The sequence below is a fragment of the Lissotriton helveticus genome, chromosome 9 (genome assembly GCF_964261635.1).
Source record: "Lissotriton helveticus chromosome 9, aLisHel1.1, whole genome shotgun sequence".
NCBI lineage: Eukaryota > Metazoa > Chordata > Amphibia > Caudata > Salamandridae > Lissotriton > Lissotriton helveticus.
In genome coordinates, this window is record NC_136070.1 from 702,398,062 (window position 1) to 702,412,561 (window position 14,500).

Here is a 14,500-nt window from a genome sequence, read left to right on the forward strand (position 1 = left end):
AGTTACCAAGTATTTTTGTCACCCTACCTCTATAATCTCGTCCAAATTCCACAAACCCCTGTTATCAGTAAACAATAATGATCAGTGTTCAAGATATATATAAATATTCCTCCCTTGGATGGTCAAAAAGTCAGAACATCACGTAAATAGGCAACAGTTCTCGAAGACTCCTTCCTCAGGGTATCCTTTCCTCTGTCCTTTGTTCTGGCAAAATATTGCAGCTGTAAGGATAAAGGTGCTTGTCCATTGATAAGTGCCCCACTAGTAGGCCCAAAAACCATGGCAAAAAAAGTCACAGAGGAAAATCAGGAAAAGATGAGAAGGATGGAAAAAGTACCATGCTCTTGATGGGGCTGGTACCGGTGGAATGAATCGACTAGGCCTCATCCAGACTTGGCTAACACAAACCGATAGACCACCCCTCTACCGGCTGCAATGTTTGCTGCACATTCGGCAGAGAGCTCTCTTCCCCCACTGTCAGATGCCCCCCCCGCCGATCTAAAAGGCCAGCTAGAGGCTAGTCTGCAGTGGGTGCCTGTTTTCACCACCAAGGGGGTGACCCCTCCTCCTGTCGCTGATGTTTACAGGACGGGCCCGCCCTAGGCCGGGGCAAGTCCCACGCCGTGTGAGTAGGCGAGTGCTTAAATGCACACAGTGGCAGCGGGATTGAAGTTGGCCCCTCCTCCTCAGGGCAATGACGTCTGGGACTTTGAGTCCCCAACAAGGCAAGTCTAGTTGCACTCGCCATGTACCTAATACTCCTTTCTCTAGCTAATGAAGCCTTACGACTTCACCTGCAGAGGAGATAACATGCAGTATAAGCAGAAAAATGCATGTCAAGATCCTTGCCTGCTATGGTCAAGTTAAACCAAACCAAAGTGCACTTAAGTTATACGAGTATAGATGCACATGCTATTTCAAAGTAAATGTTACATGAATACTAAAATCACTATTACACATAGCACTTTTCATTTGCGTGCAATATAACTTGAAACCTAAGTATACAAACTAAATTTCTTCACAATTAGGCTAAACATTAATATGCACACATTTATGAATCTCTAGCTTCTACAGTGTGAGCACTTCAGTTTTACATTTGAGTGCCCCACTTTACATTAATAGCATTCGAACACACAAAGTATATGGTGTTAAGAGCACGTATATAGTGTGTAGTTGTGACGTATAATGGTGGAGCTAAAATACATGTAATCCATAGCAGATTATAACACTGCTGACCATACCCTAGGAGTTTATGAATGAAATCATTTATCATACTTATATTGGCCATATTGATGTCCACCATTGTTATGCACTAAAATGAGTTTTTATCACTGTGTGTTTCACTTGAGCACCAAGCACTTCTGTCACTAATATTTAATGAGAGTCTTGATTGTTTAAGATTATAATCTATCTTCTTAACAAAAACCTTCTACATAAACATGTATACAGTTTAGGTACCACTGTGTTCTACCTTAGCCCGCAGCAATAAAATAAAGCTTTTGAGGGCAGATATCTGGACAAGGGTTATACCTGCGATGTAAACTGGGATGTCAAAGGGTCCATGACATAACTTTTGTTTCCACCTAACTTTTTTGTCAATCAGTGTCCATGGTCTTCTCTTCTTTTCTTTGATTAGAGCCAATGTAAATATACAGGCTCCTCAAGCCTGCAGCCTGTCTCATGCATTCACTTACAGACTTTCTGTCAAAGAGCCTTTTTTCTCACTACAGAGATTCCTCTCCCTAGCAACACACTGAGGATTCATTAGAGGGCTCAGCATGCAGTCCCATTTCGTTTCCTCGGAACACCATCAATTATTTAAGTTGTAATGAGAATGCAGCTTTATTAGGATCACACAGTCCCTCCACTTCCTGAAATGTCTGAAGCCATGATGCCAGTTTTCAAGTCAGACAACTGGTGTATCAAACCCTCACAAGAGCATGTGACATTGCCCTGAAGCTTGCTGCACCTCTCTAGCCAGCATTCTAGGTACTTTGTCATCCATCATTCCTTTGGGACTCACTCCCTTGAATCAGCCACAACCCAAGATGGCGGAGACTGACACAGTCAATTAAGAGGATGTCTCCTCTGGGGAATAAGGAGAAGATTCAGTTAACCATGGTAATAAACACCATAGAGGTGCTTTGGCAAAAGCAATGAAGGTTCTTAATCTCACTCCCAGATAATGTCTAGTCTTTCCAGATAATTTCTCGTCTCTCTATGAAAATAGAAGCAAATGATTTGTATGTCTGTTTTCTATCATGAAGCTGACAATTGGGAAATACCTTATTTGGATCCTGCAATTTCTTTTTTCTAGACTCTACATGCAAATGTCCTATAGAGAAAGACCTATTGTGGGGGAAAGGAAATTTCAGGTTATCCACAATAATAGCTGCTGCCAGGGATAAGCATAAAGTATAATAAAAAAAACACTCTCAATGGAGTTATTTTAAAAAACCAATATAATATCGTAAGTAACTTTGTGACTCAGAGAAATCATGGAGTTGATTCATAATCAGTTCACAACATTTGTATTACAAGCGGGTGTAGATATACAATTAAGCTAAACATATATCATGTTAAAATGCAAAAACATTTTGATGCATGTTTTATTTATTTATTTATTTATTTAATGGTTTTATAAAGCGCGTAGTAACTCAGAGAGCATCCCAGCGCTGACCTAATTCTCCGAGGGTTTCAGCTGTCTGAAAAGCTTATGTTTGCGGGAAAAGGAGGGTCTTTAAGGTTTTTCTGAACTGGAGGTAGTTCGGTTCTATCCTAAGTTTCCGTGGTAACTGGTTCCAGTGTTTTGCCGTGTGAACCGAAAAGCGACGGCCACCGGTCTTGGCCTTTCTGACTCTCGGGACTACGATAAGATTTTCTGCTCCGGACCGGAGGTCTCTCTCCGCTTTGTATGGGATTAGGAGTTCTTTAAGGAGGGGGGGGCCGTTATTATTGATGGTTTTGTGGGCTAGGCAGAGGGCCTTGAAGACGACCCTTTCTCTGACTGGAAGCCAGTGAAGGGATTTAAGGGCCGGCCTGGCGGAAGATCTTCCTGGAGTGCTCGTGAGTAGGCGGGCTGCGGCGTTTTGGGCTTTTTGTAGTGAGTTCAAGGTGGCTTCGGGGGCTCCCAGGTAAATGGAATTACAGTAGTCTAACCTTGCCAGGATTAGGCCCTGAATGAGGAGCCTCCTTGCCGTCTCCGGGAGCAGGGGGAAGACCTTCCTGCAGGCCCTGAGTAGCCCAAAACATGTCCCTGCTGTTTTTTTAGCCTGGGTTTTGAAGCTCATATCCTTCTCAATCCACACACCAAGGCTTTTGACCTCTTCCTTAGGTGTCGGAGGGTCACCTAGGCAACTAGGCCAGAGATGAGATGGTAAAGAGAGCCCCTTGTGGCCCATCAAGAGGATCTCGGTCTTGGACCCATTCAGCTTAAGTGAGGAGAGGTTCATCCATCGGTGGACCTCGGAGAGGCAGCTGTGGAGATCCGATGGGGCGTGGTGGGGGTGTGAGAGGGTTACGACCAATTGAGTATCGTCGGCGTAGTTGATAATTGATACGCCAAACGAACTGACCCTCTTCTCCAGTGGGGCCATGTATACGTTAAACAGCGTAGGGCTCAAAGATGAGCCCTGTGGTACTCCGCACCGGAGGGGGAAGGTGGAAGAGCAGCTGTCATTTTCCCGCACCTGAAAGGATCGTCCTGATAAAAAGGATTCTAACCATTTCAGGGCTGTACCCTTTAGTCCGATCTTTCCCAGTCGATGGATTAGGGTTGGGTGATCTACAGTGTCGAAGGCCGCACTGAGGTCCAGGAGGATCACTGCCACTGATCCTCCTGTGTCCAGAATGCTTCTGGCCTTCTCTACCGCTGCCAGGAGGGCGATGTCCGTGCCCTGACCTGGACGGAACCCTGTCTGGGAGACCGCTAAGAGGTTGTTGCTTTCTAGGTAAGATGACAATTGTTTGTTTACCAGCTTCTCTGCGATCTTGCTGTTTCCAGGAAGGAGGGATATGGGCCTGTAGTTGGTGAGGTCCAGCGGGTCTAAGGAAGGTTTTTTTAATAGACCTTTGACAGCTGCCATTTTCCAGCTGGAGGGGACTATGCCCTCCGTGAAAGAGGAGTTGATCAAGGCCGTAAGGGTGGGGATGATGGTGCTCGACACTTTTTTTAGGAAACGGAAGGGTGCAGGGTCGAGAGGGGAACCACTTTTGATTGAAGCCAATGTTGCTCCTACTTCTTCCGTTGTTACGGGGCCAAAGGCATCCAGGAAGGGTTGGGGGTGATCTAGTGACAGAGGATGATGGGTAGCGGTGGTAGTGAGATCCTGCTCTGTGTGGGTTTGATCGGGGGGAGGTATGGTGAGAAGAATTTTTTGAATCTTTTCGTCAAAGAAGGTGGCTAAGTTGTTGCATTTAGTTTCAGCTTCTTTGGGGTCAAGGTATTTGAGTGGGGGGTCAGGGGCGTGGATGAGTTCTTTAAGAACCGAATAAGTTTCATGGGCCGAGCAAGCGGCGTTTTTAATTCTGTTCTCATAGAAACTAGTTTTGGTGTTACGGAGCTCTTTTTTATAAGTTTTTATAGAGGAACGGAATGACTCTTTTTGCTCCATGGTTTTTTCCTTCCTCCAGATACGTTCATTCCTTTTGCAAGTCTTGCGAAGAAGGTTGAGTTCCGGGGTGTACCAGGGTGAGGGATTGATTCTCTTGATGTATTTCAGAGAGTGAGTTTTGGGCAGAATGTTTTGATAAAAGTGATTATTTTTTACCGTTTAAAAGGACAAAGGGCCCGATGTAGGTAAATTAGATTTACCGATTTTTAATTACCGAATCATACCGATTCGGTAATTAAAAATCGGTAAATCTAAGGGGTGGAGATGTAGGAACATCCAGATGTTCCTTTTACCGAATCGGTAAATATCTGTATTTACCGAATCGGTAAATACCGACCGGTAATGCCCCATTCATTCCTATGGGCTTTGAAGCCCATAGGAATGAATGGGGCATTACCGGTCGGTATTTACCGAATCGGTAAATACAGATTGTGACAAGGGTGCAGGGGGTGTCACTTTGACACCCTCTAGCACCCCCAAAAAAGATTCGGGGGCCATGTGGCAGGCATACCTGCCCTAAGGGCAGGTCTGCCTGTCATATGGCACAGGTGTGCATGCACACATGTGCATGCACACCTGAATCGGTATTTTACCATCAAATATATTTGATGGTAAAATACCGAATCGGTAAGGGTTGTGGGACTCAGAAGAGTCCCACCTACATAGCAAAAATACCGAATAGGTATGAATACCGAATCGGTATTTTACAGATTCGGTAAATTTACCGATCGGTAAATTTACCGAATCTGTAAAATTCTGGGCCCTACATACCAAATCTTATTTACCGGTCGGTAACGGCCGAAAATACCGATTTTCGGCCGTTACCGACCGACCTACATCTGGCCCAAAGAGAGCTGAGTAACATTATAGACAGACCCTCAGTAACACAAATTAATTACATTAATTTAAAATAACATAACATACAGTACATAGTGTGTTAAAATGCTTTCTACAATAGGGGTCTTTTCATATAAAATACTTCTATTCTCTTTGGGCCATATGTATCCAGCCAATTTTCATTCGCAAACGCTGCGAATCGCAAAAAACAGCATTTGCGAATGAAAATTCGCTATTTCGAATGTATGAAGCAAAAGTGCCTCGCAAAATGAGAAATCGCAAAAAATGCGATTCCTTAATTTGCAAGCATGGAAATTCTATGAATTTTCTAGCGATTTTTTTTTGCGATTTCTCAGTGTGCGAAATTCGCAAACGGGAAATCGGAAATCAAGAAATCGCAATGGAATGTATGATAAAATCACAAATTGCGAATTCCGGAAATTCGCAATTTACAGAATCGCAATTACCACCAAGTAGGAGCAGGTGGTAACCAGGTGCAAACTATTTAAGGAGTACCAGAATGCAACAGACTTTTTTCCACAATGGCTGGGCTTTACGTGATACTGGATTGGAATGAAACTCACCCGTGGTTGCGATATGGAAAAGCGTGGTTTATAAAATGTGAATGTATGACATTGTTCTGCATTCTGTCCATCAATTGTTCTTTTTGCATTTGTCACCCCGAGTGGGACGGGTATGCTCAGACCTGAGTCCCGTGCTCTCCATGCCACTGGAATCAAGGGATCCAGGCTGATGAGGGCTGAAAGCCCGAAACCGGTCCTTGGATGCTTGTTTCCAGTCCAGGGAGTACCTGGCTTGGCAGTTTGGGCTGGACTGTCCGCATGGGGAACAGGATCAAGGCTGATTTGCATATGGCTGGGTTCAAACTGGAATGGCATGGTGAGCAAAAAAACGATGGATTTAGGCGCAGATCTCTCTACTGGGGTGAATGTATGACATTGTTCTGCATTCTGTCCATCACCTGTTGTTTTTGCTTAACGTGATAGCCAGGAGGATGCGACTCAGAGCTGCTGCACAGAGGAGGATATGCCAGGAGAGGATATTCTGTGCGCGCATTACCATCTACCAGCGCACTGAAGAGGACATCTACACCCACTACAGACTGGATGAAAACAGTATCCATGATTTAATTGAGGAAGTCAAACCCTTCCTTGAACACCCCACACGCAGGACACATTCCATCCCCACTCACATCCAGGTCCTGTGCTCACTACACCTCTTGGCCTCAGGTAGTTTTCAGGGGGTGATAGCCACAGCAGGAGGGGTATCACAAGGAGCACTTTCGCACTTTTTCCAAGCGTTCCTTGATGCCATGGTACAGAGGATGCAACACCACATTTACTTCCCCAGCAACCCACAGGCACAAGACCAGACCAAGCAGGACTTTTACCAAATAGCCCAATTCCCCCACGTGATACGATGCACAGATGGGACACATGTTGCAATATCCCCTCCTTCCCACAATGAGTACGTGTTCAGGAACCGCAAATGCTACCATTCACTGAACATACAGGTGGTGTGTGATGTCAAACACATCATCACAGACATTGTCGCAAAATATCCAGGCAGCACTCATGACGCTTTCATCTTCCGTCACAGTGGGATATACCGTAGACTCACAAGTGGGGAGTTTGGCGAGGGATATCTACTACGTAAATGCATTTAAACATAGGCCACATTTGTTCAGACTACCATGTACAGTACAGTGACTATAACACACAAAAAAAAGAGTAGAACAGGTCTGAGGGTGGTGTGTTGCTGTACAAGCGACTGAGAACAAGTTGGATCTATGCGTAGGTGAAAGAAGACTGTTAAGTCACTAGGGTTTGGATGTATCCCATCAGCCCACCCATATGGCGTTATCTCATCATATGGGACAGGATAAAAATCCAAAACCTAGCCGGTCCTCTAGTACCGGGATAAAATCATTACTATATACAAATAGTTCCTCAACATAGTAGTGTTCTTAATGTGCAGTGCTCAAGTGATAGTGTGGGTTAAAATGACTACTAGGACTAAGAATGTTTTCAGAAAAAAAGTCAAAGTGTCAACAGTATAGAAGCACGCAGGGTAGTGAAAGTTAATACTACCCCGCTAGGCAAGATGGTCGACATGTTTCAGCTTAATGGGGAACTACCCCAGCTTTCTTCAGGACCTTTCATATTCAGTTGCTACTGCAGGTAACTGTGATTAGTGATGTGAGGAACAACAGTGTATGTGCTTGTAAGTCACATATCTACCATGAACCTTGTTTGGCAATGTTTGCTGGAGGAAGACAGGCAAGACTTCTTCCTAAGGAGACAAAAAAGATGACACAACAAAACAGAATCAGGTCACCCTCATACACCCGCATGAATACACAGTCAAAGTACAGCTAGACACACCTGCGTAAACAGATTCTGTTCCGCATTATCAAGCCTAATAGCTACATCACACAGAGGCATTTCCTCATGGTGATACTCACCCAGCTTTGTGTGGGTGACGACCCCACCTCACCCGGCAACCGCTCGGGAGAATGAGGCCCCGCTCTACAGTGTAGAAAAAAGGACATGGTAAGTGCGCATCCTCTACCATGCCCAGCCAAATAGCTCTACACATAACCCAACAAACGTGTAATGGAAACCCAAATATCAGGCCACTCGATTGTTTTAATAGAGGTTAACAAAAAAACAACCAGGTACTCCAAGTGTCTTATTGTACACTTATATTTCCAATCGCCATCGAGGCACTGGAAAGTTTGTTTAAATAGCTCCTAATCTACAACCACTGAAGATACTCGATATATAATACTAATTTATGTGATGGGAAAACGATACTACTCACAAAAGCATCAAATTGATGACAAAAAATAAAATAAATTATATTAGGTGTAGAAACGAGCTCAGCTGGAAAAACCTAGTCTTAAAGCAAAATCTGGACAATACCAATACACCGTCCATTTGAAAGGACCTAATCAGTGCCCCTTTGTTAAAAACATACTGTCTATGATAAGAGGGCAAATCAGGCTGGTTACAAACATGGTGACTGTCAACTGGAGCCCCGTAACCGTGGCTAAGAAACCCTGCAAGTTACCTGTCCGTCGGTGCCCCTTGTGTGAATCGAGCGGAAATGGAGGTGTTTCTCATTGTGTCCACCTTCTTTTTATAGAGGAGCGACGATAGGTTAATTGGTCACATGGGACTCCTCTCATAATACCCTTCATAATCAAGAGCTGTAACTATCCATATTTCTTTCTTTTAGGCAGTTACTAATACGAGGGCATAACATGCGGAGAATTTAAAATATGCGCCGCTACGCTTAAACAAGAAGCCGAAGTCGAGTCCTGGCTTATCTGCGCATGCGCACATCGTGAGTCGCCGTACCTTTGCGCATGCGTAGTGATAATATGGCTATAATGCCGAGAGCACTGTATTCTTTCACAGAGCCCTTATTTTAAAGAACCACGTTGTGCTCAAAATGATAAGGAAGGAGTAATTCTAGCAGGGAAAATAGGTCTATGTAAATGCGTGCATCTAAAATAAGATATTTACTGGTCTCGTGGGTAACATTATCATTATGCACGCATGTCTAGTTTGTGAACACTATTCCCTGTATAGTTATCCATTGGCAGTTCACAGTGCTTGTGTATTGGGAAGACTGCGTATCGAGTATACTACCACTGACCCTGTCTCAAGAGCAGAGCCCAGTTCCTAGAATTGCATATGTCAGGATCACTCTCTATTCGAATCCTAGTTGGGACTAATGTCTTTTTATTTATTATAAAGGGATTAACATGGTCTGTTTATAGTAACCATCACAATTAGGTTGGGTGAGCTTAACTAAAATAAATTTACATAATCATGACCCGCAACTAAAAAGCTGCTCTAAATACTTAACAAACACAGGTGTGGAGGGTCAAGGGGAATATTTTAAAGACCTGACTACTCACTCCCCATATTCCAGATATATAACACAAAAAAAGAGTAGAACAGGTCTGAGGGTGGTGTGTTGCTGTGACTAACCATATCCATCCCACCCCACAGGTGACAGTGCATATGCTGTCCGGGATTTCTTTCTGACGCCCTAACTGAATCCTGCCAAGGCTGAGGAGCGGCGATACAACAGAGCACACATAGGGACCAGAGGCATCATTGAGCGCACATTTGGGATACTGAAGAGCAGATTCAGAAGCCTACACAATCCAGCCCCAGACCTGTTGCAAGATAGTGGTAGCATGTGCCATGCTGCACAACATCGCCACCGGGAAAGGCACACCAGTGGAGGTCAGTGAATCGGATTCCTCAGACGTGGAGGGGCCTGTCCCAGGACGTATGCCGGCTGGTGTCGCTGGTGCAGCAGCTGGGCGCCAGAGGCGAGATGAGATTACACGCAACTATTTCTAGGTAAGAAAAAATGACACAATGCCAGATCTCATGTGTACAACTGTGTTTAATTCCTTGACTGCAGGATCAATTATGTCACACAGCCTAAATGCCACCCAGTCACACTCCATTTTTCCTGCACATGTTATAGTCACAGTACAAGCCTGTAAACTGGAGGTAGTGTACAAGTGAAGTCGGTAGCTGCCCTCTTCCAGTGGTCACAAACTTTGCACCTCACATGCGGCGCTGGCGAGCTGAATCCCCTGTTGGTGGTTGCAGTGTTCTCCTCATTAGGCATGGTAGGCCGACTGTTTCGGCCACTAAGGCGCCTCTCCATGGTGGGTGGTGGGGTGGTGCTGCTCCGTCCTGACAGCGTGTCCTCTTCAGTGGGAGTTAGGACTCCTGGTCCAGTAGTACGACCTGCCGTGCTCCATAAATCATTTCTAATCATTACTCAGGATTACCCTGAAACCTTTAAACACACAACCATTCGTCAGTGGGGCCCGTAACACTGCACGTTTACTCTTGTACACTTACACTTGGCTTCAAGGCTTTTGGTGAATCACACTGGAGAAATGCTGTAACATTTGGTGGAGTGTCTAAAACCTATTTAAATCAGTTATTATTTACACCTATAGATTATTACACTTTCCCATGGTTTTATTCAAACATTTAATTATTCAGACACACCACCATAGTGGCAATGGATCTGCTAGAAAGAAAATTAGGCGTAGGAAAATCACAAGACCAGCTTTTAAAATTCCATTTTCCCAATTTTATTAAAAGCAAAACTTTATCATGTCTGACATTTATGCATTAATAGATTCTTTATTCAGTAAAATCTTAAATCTTTATTTCAAAATGATCATTTTATTTAGAGCTCAGGAAAAATCGCTTATTTTAGAAATCAGTTAAAGTTTAGCAAAGAACAGATAGTTCCAAATTCATTCTTTCCTAACATCCCTAACTAACACCCTCATCTTATCCTTCAATCCTGCAAAGCAAACAAATAAAATCATAAGAGTTTTACATCCAGGAATCGACCCCCTCTAGACAAACCCAGGGGGTTTTATACCTCAATTCCCTAACTTAATCTATCTAAAAAGTAACTATCACTACTTATTCGAACTCTGATTGGACATATTCGGGGTGGGTGAGCATCATCTCACCATTACAACATCATTTTCTCGTTGGTTCCAGTAGAAAAATAAAGGGTCTTTGTTTTAGGACAGTGTAGGACTTGGCCCTTTTCACAGACATTTTTCGCTTTTTATTCCCTTAATTTAGGATGTCCCCCATTGTAACAAAAGTGAATAGGCCTTGTGTAGTGGAGATGCCCTGCGTAATGTTAAAGTAATGTTAAGGTGCAGGTGCCCACTTCCCCTAACATGGCTGCCACTGACCCCTGCTACTGCAGCACGGTGTTTGTGGACGCATTCTAGTGGCCAGGGGCTGGCTGGAACCTTCAAACAATGTATCAATACTAGCCTGCCAGCCTGCCCATAGCCAGAATGGTGGAACCTCCTAGAACCTCCTGGAACCTTCTGGAACAGGTGAGGTGGCACCAACTGCCACTGCCAACTGTCAACTGGCACTATAAAAGGAAAGGGAGGGAAACTTTCCTGTCAGACTGAGGGAGCACAGACCTGGGGGAGAACCTACGCAGGAGTTTTAGGCAGTGGGGCCTAGACAGGGACCTATGACACTGGTAGTGACAGGGCCTAGGTGCTGCCTACCAAGTGTTGAGGGACCCTGAACTTGCCCCCTGACCTGGCCCGGCGGAAGGGGAACCCCGGGACCACTTGAAGGGAACTGGCTGAGGAGACTTGATTTCAGCCATCAACTCCAACATTCCCCCCTTCAAGGAACCCAGAGACTGCAATTTACAAGGGCGCAAGAAATATAAAGCACCAAGAAGAAACAAATCACCACAGGACTTTTGAGAAATCAACCAGGTATTGGCGCTGAATCACTCCCCGCACTCCCTGACGCCACCTGGGATCCCTTTTTCTGGTTTGCCACTGTTGTGTGACCTGTCCTGTGGAACCTGCTGCGTAGCGCTAGCCTCCTGAACTGCTAGCCTAATTGAATTGCCTGAGGCTCAAGCACTGTAACTGCCTGCAGAAGCGCTTGAACCCTGAAGCTCTATATCTGCCTGAATTGCTAACCTGCATCATCTGAACTGCCTAATTTACATCAGCTTGCTAAACTGGACAGAGCGCTGTGTCCCAGGCGCTATTCCTCCGATCACCTGCTGAAGAGCTGTGCCTCCTTGAGAAGCGCTTATGTCCTGCAGACTGTTGGGCCCTGTAGCGCTATACTCTTAAAGCGCCACGAAGCTCCTGGGCACTATTCCTGCCTGAAGCGCTTTTGTCCTGATGAGCGCTGACTCTGCTTGAGACGGCTGTTGTGCCTTCAAGCGCTGTAGCCCCCTGTGAAGCGCTGGAATCCCGAGGCGCTATCCTAATTGTCCCCCTCAAGCGCTCACCTGCCCCATCTGGTGAAGTGCTGAGATTAGCCCCCAGGCGGCCCCCGGTGCCTGGAGAGGGCCGGCGCCATATCTGGAGGAGTGGGCAGGAGAAGACACCGGATTCAGGCGTGCCCCGAGGCCGTTGTCACCGCCGCCGCCCAGCCAGAGAGTGGGAAATTCCCGCGGCGGCCACCGGAGCCTGAGGTAGGCCGCCGCGTTTGATTGAAGGCCGCGCTAGGCCTGAAGCCGTCCCTCGCGCCATGTGACGGGGGATGCAACGTTACTGGCCGCGCCTCCACCTATCGCGGCGCAACCATTGGCTGCTGTCGCTACACTCCCGGGTCCCGCCTCCTGATTGGTTTCCGGGCTGTGGCATCCACGGAAGACCCGGGAACAGTCTTGCGACATCTGGGAGGGCTCCGAGTGAGTCCGAGCCCCCCCATCTGCCACTGCAAGCCCCGGGCGGGCCGAAGACCAACAGGGAGCCCTCACCTGCCGGCGACAGCCTAGAGAGGGCCCTGACTGGCCCCCACACTGCCGGAGGGCTCCTAGAAGAGCACAAGCCTTCCCCCCAACCAATCAAATCTCCGCAAGGGCCTTGGAAAGGCCGAAGAGAGAAGGTAACCCCGGGGAGGAGGGCGGGAGGCCGGAGAAGGTCTACAAGTTCGCCCCTCGCCGGGAGTAAGTTGAAGTTGGGCCCTGCTGGCCCTGTGAGACTGAGAAAGCTGTTGTTGGGCACCGTTGGCCCTAATTATTCAAAGAAGGCACCCTTCTGACAGGGGCAGTAGCCCTTATTGACTGGGTAGGAATCCACAAATTCCTAATTAGTGACTGGTCTGAGGAGGAAGTAGTCCCTAGCTGTGGGATTATTTTAGCCAGATTGCTTCTTAGCTGGGGCTGAGTTTCACAGGGGGAAATCCCCTGCGGATTCAATGTTTTATCCATGTCTAGAGAGATGTTGATGCATTGCCTACCAGTGTAAAATGAAATGCTGATTAGGAAGAAATGAAAGGCTATGCCTTTATTGTATGTGTTGCACTGGTGAATTGCTCCCTTTACTCTAACCCAATGGGATGTTTACCTAAGGGGATGCCTATTCTTGCTCAGGATATGTTGTGCCTTTTTATGGGGTACTTACCTGATAGAATGTTGTTTAACAACTAAAATGGAAATGTTTAGTCAAGTTAATGACCTGTTTATTCCTGATTAAGAAAATGGTTACTTTTGCTAATTGAATGTTCTAACCTTTATTGAAACAAGTCATTGCTATTGAGAATATGAATAGCTCTACATGAAATGTTGTTCTTACCTGCAAACAGGATAATTCCTAATGAAAGGTCCCTTCTAGATTAAGGGGATGTTTACCCTGGTATTGGACTGTTTTAGAGGTCCCAAGGCCCACAGTTTATAGGCCGCAATTCATAAAAGGTTAACCCCTGATTAGGAGCTGTAATAGAATGCCTACAGTACCAGGATGAAGAGTATTAGCGAGGGCTAGGCCCAAACCTTGGGATTATCCATATTCCGCCTAGTGTCCTGTTCAGCCTAGGCCTTATGAAAGGTTTACCTGTTAGTAAATGTTTACTCCTGCTCAGAAAAGTGGTTACTAGCATAATGAGATGCTCACCCTTGCTGGGTGCCTTGTTTTAGAATGCTTAAGGAGATGGTTAATCCTGCACAAGGGGTTGTTTAACCTTAATGACATGTTTTCTCACCTTTAGTGCCGCATTTACGGGAAGCCTACTGTTATTTATTTACATGTTCTTTGCCGTGGAATGCTCACTCTTGTTTGGTGAGAAGTGGGTAATATGCCTACAGAACTCATATGATGCAATGTCATTTGGTTGCTTTTGTAATGTATTTCTTACAGGTGCTGATAAGAAGCAAAGCTAAGGTCAGGCCTGTGGTTATCTATATTTAATATCATCTAATATTCAATATTTATCTGATATTTAATATTTATTCATCTGATTATTTATTACAAAATGTTGAAACCTATGTATTCTGAAGGAGAACTAATGAGATATTGATACTGCAATTCTTGATTTCCCTGAATCTGCTCTTTATAAGAGTTATCTAATTTTTATACAAACTAACTGGAGTGGCGTCACTCATTGCGTGCCCATTTTCACTGTCTCAGTGGTTGCGTGTGCTGTATGGTCACTTTACACATAAGCTTTCGGATGCCTACCTGCTTG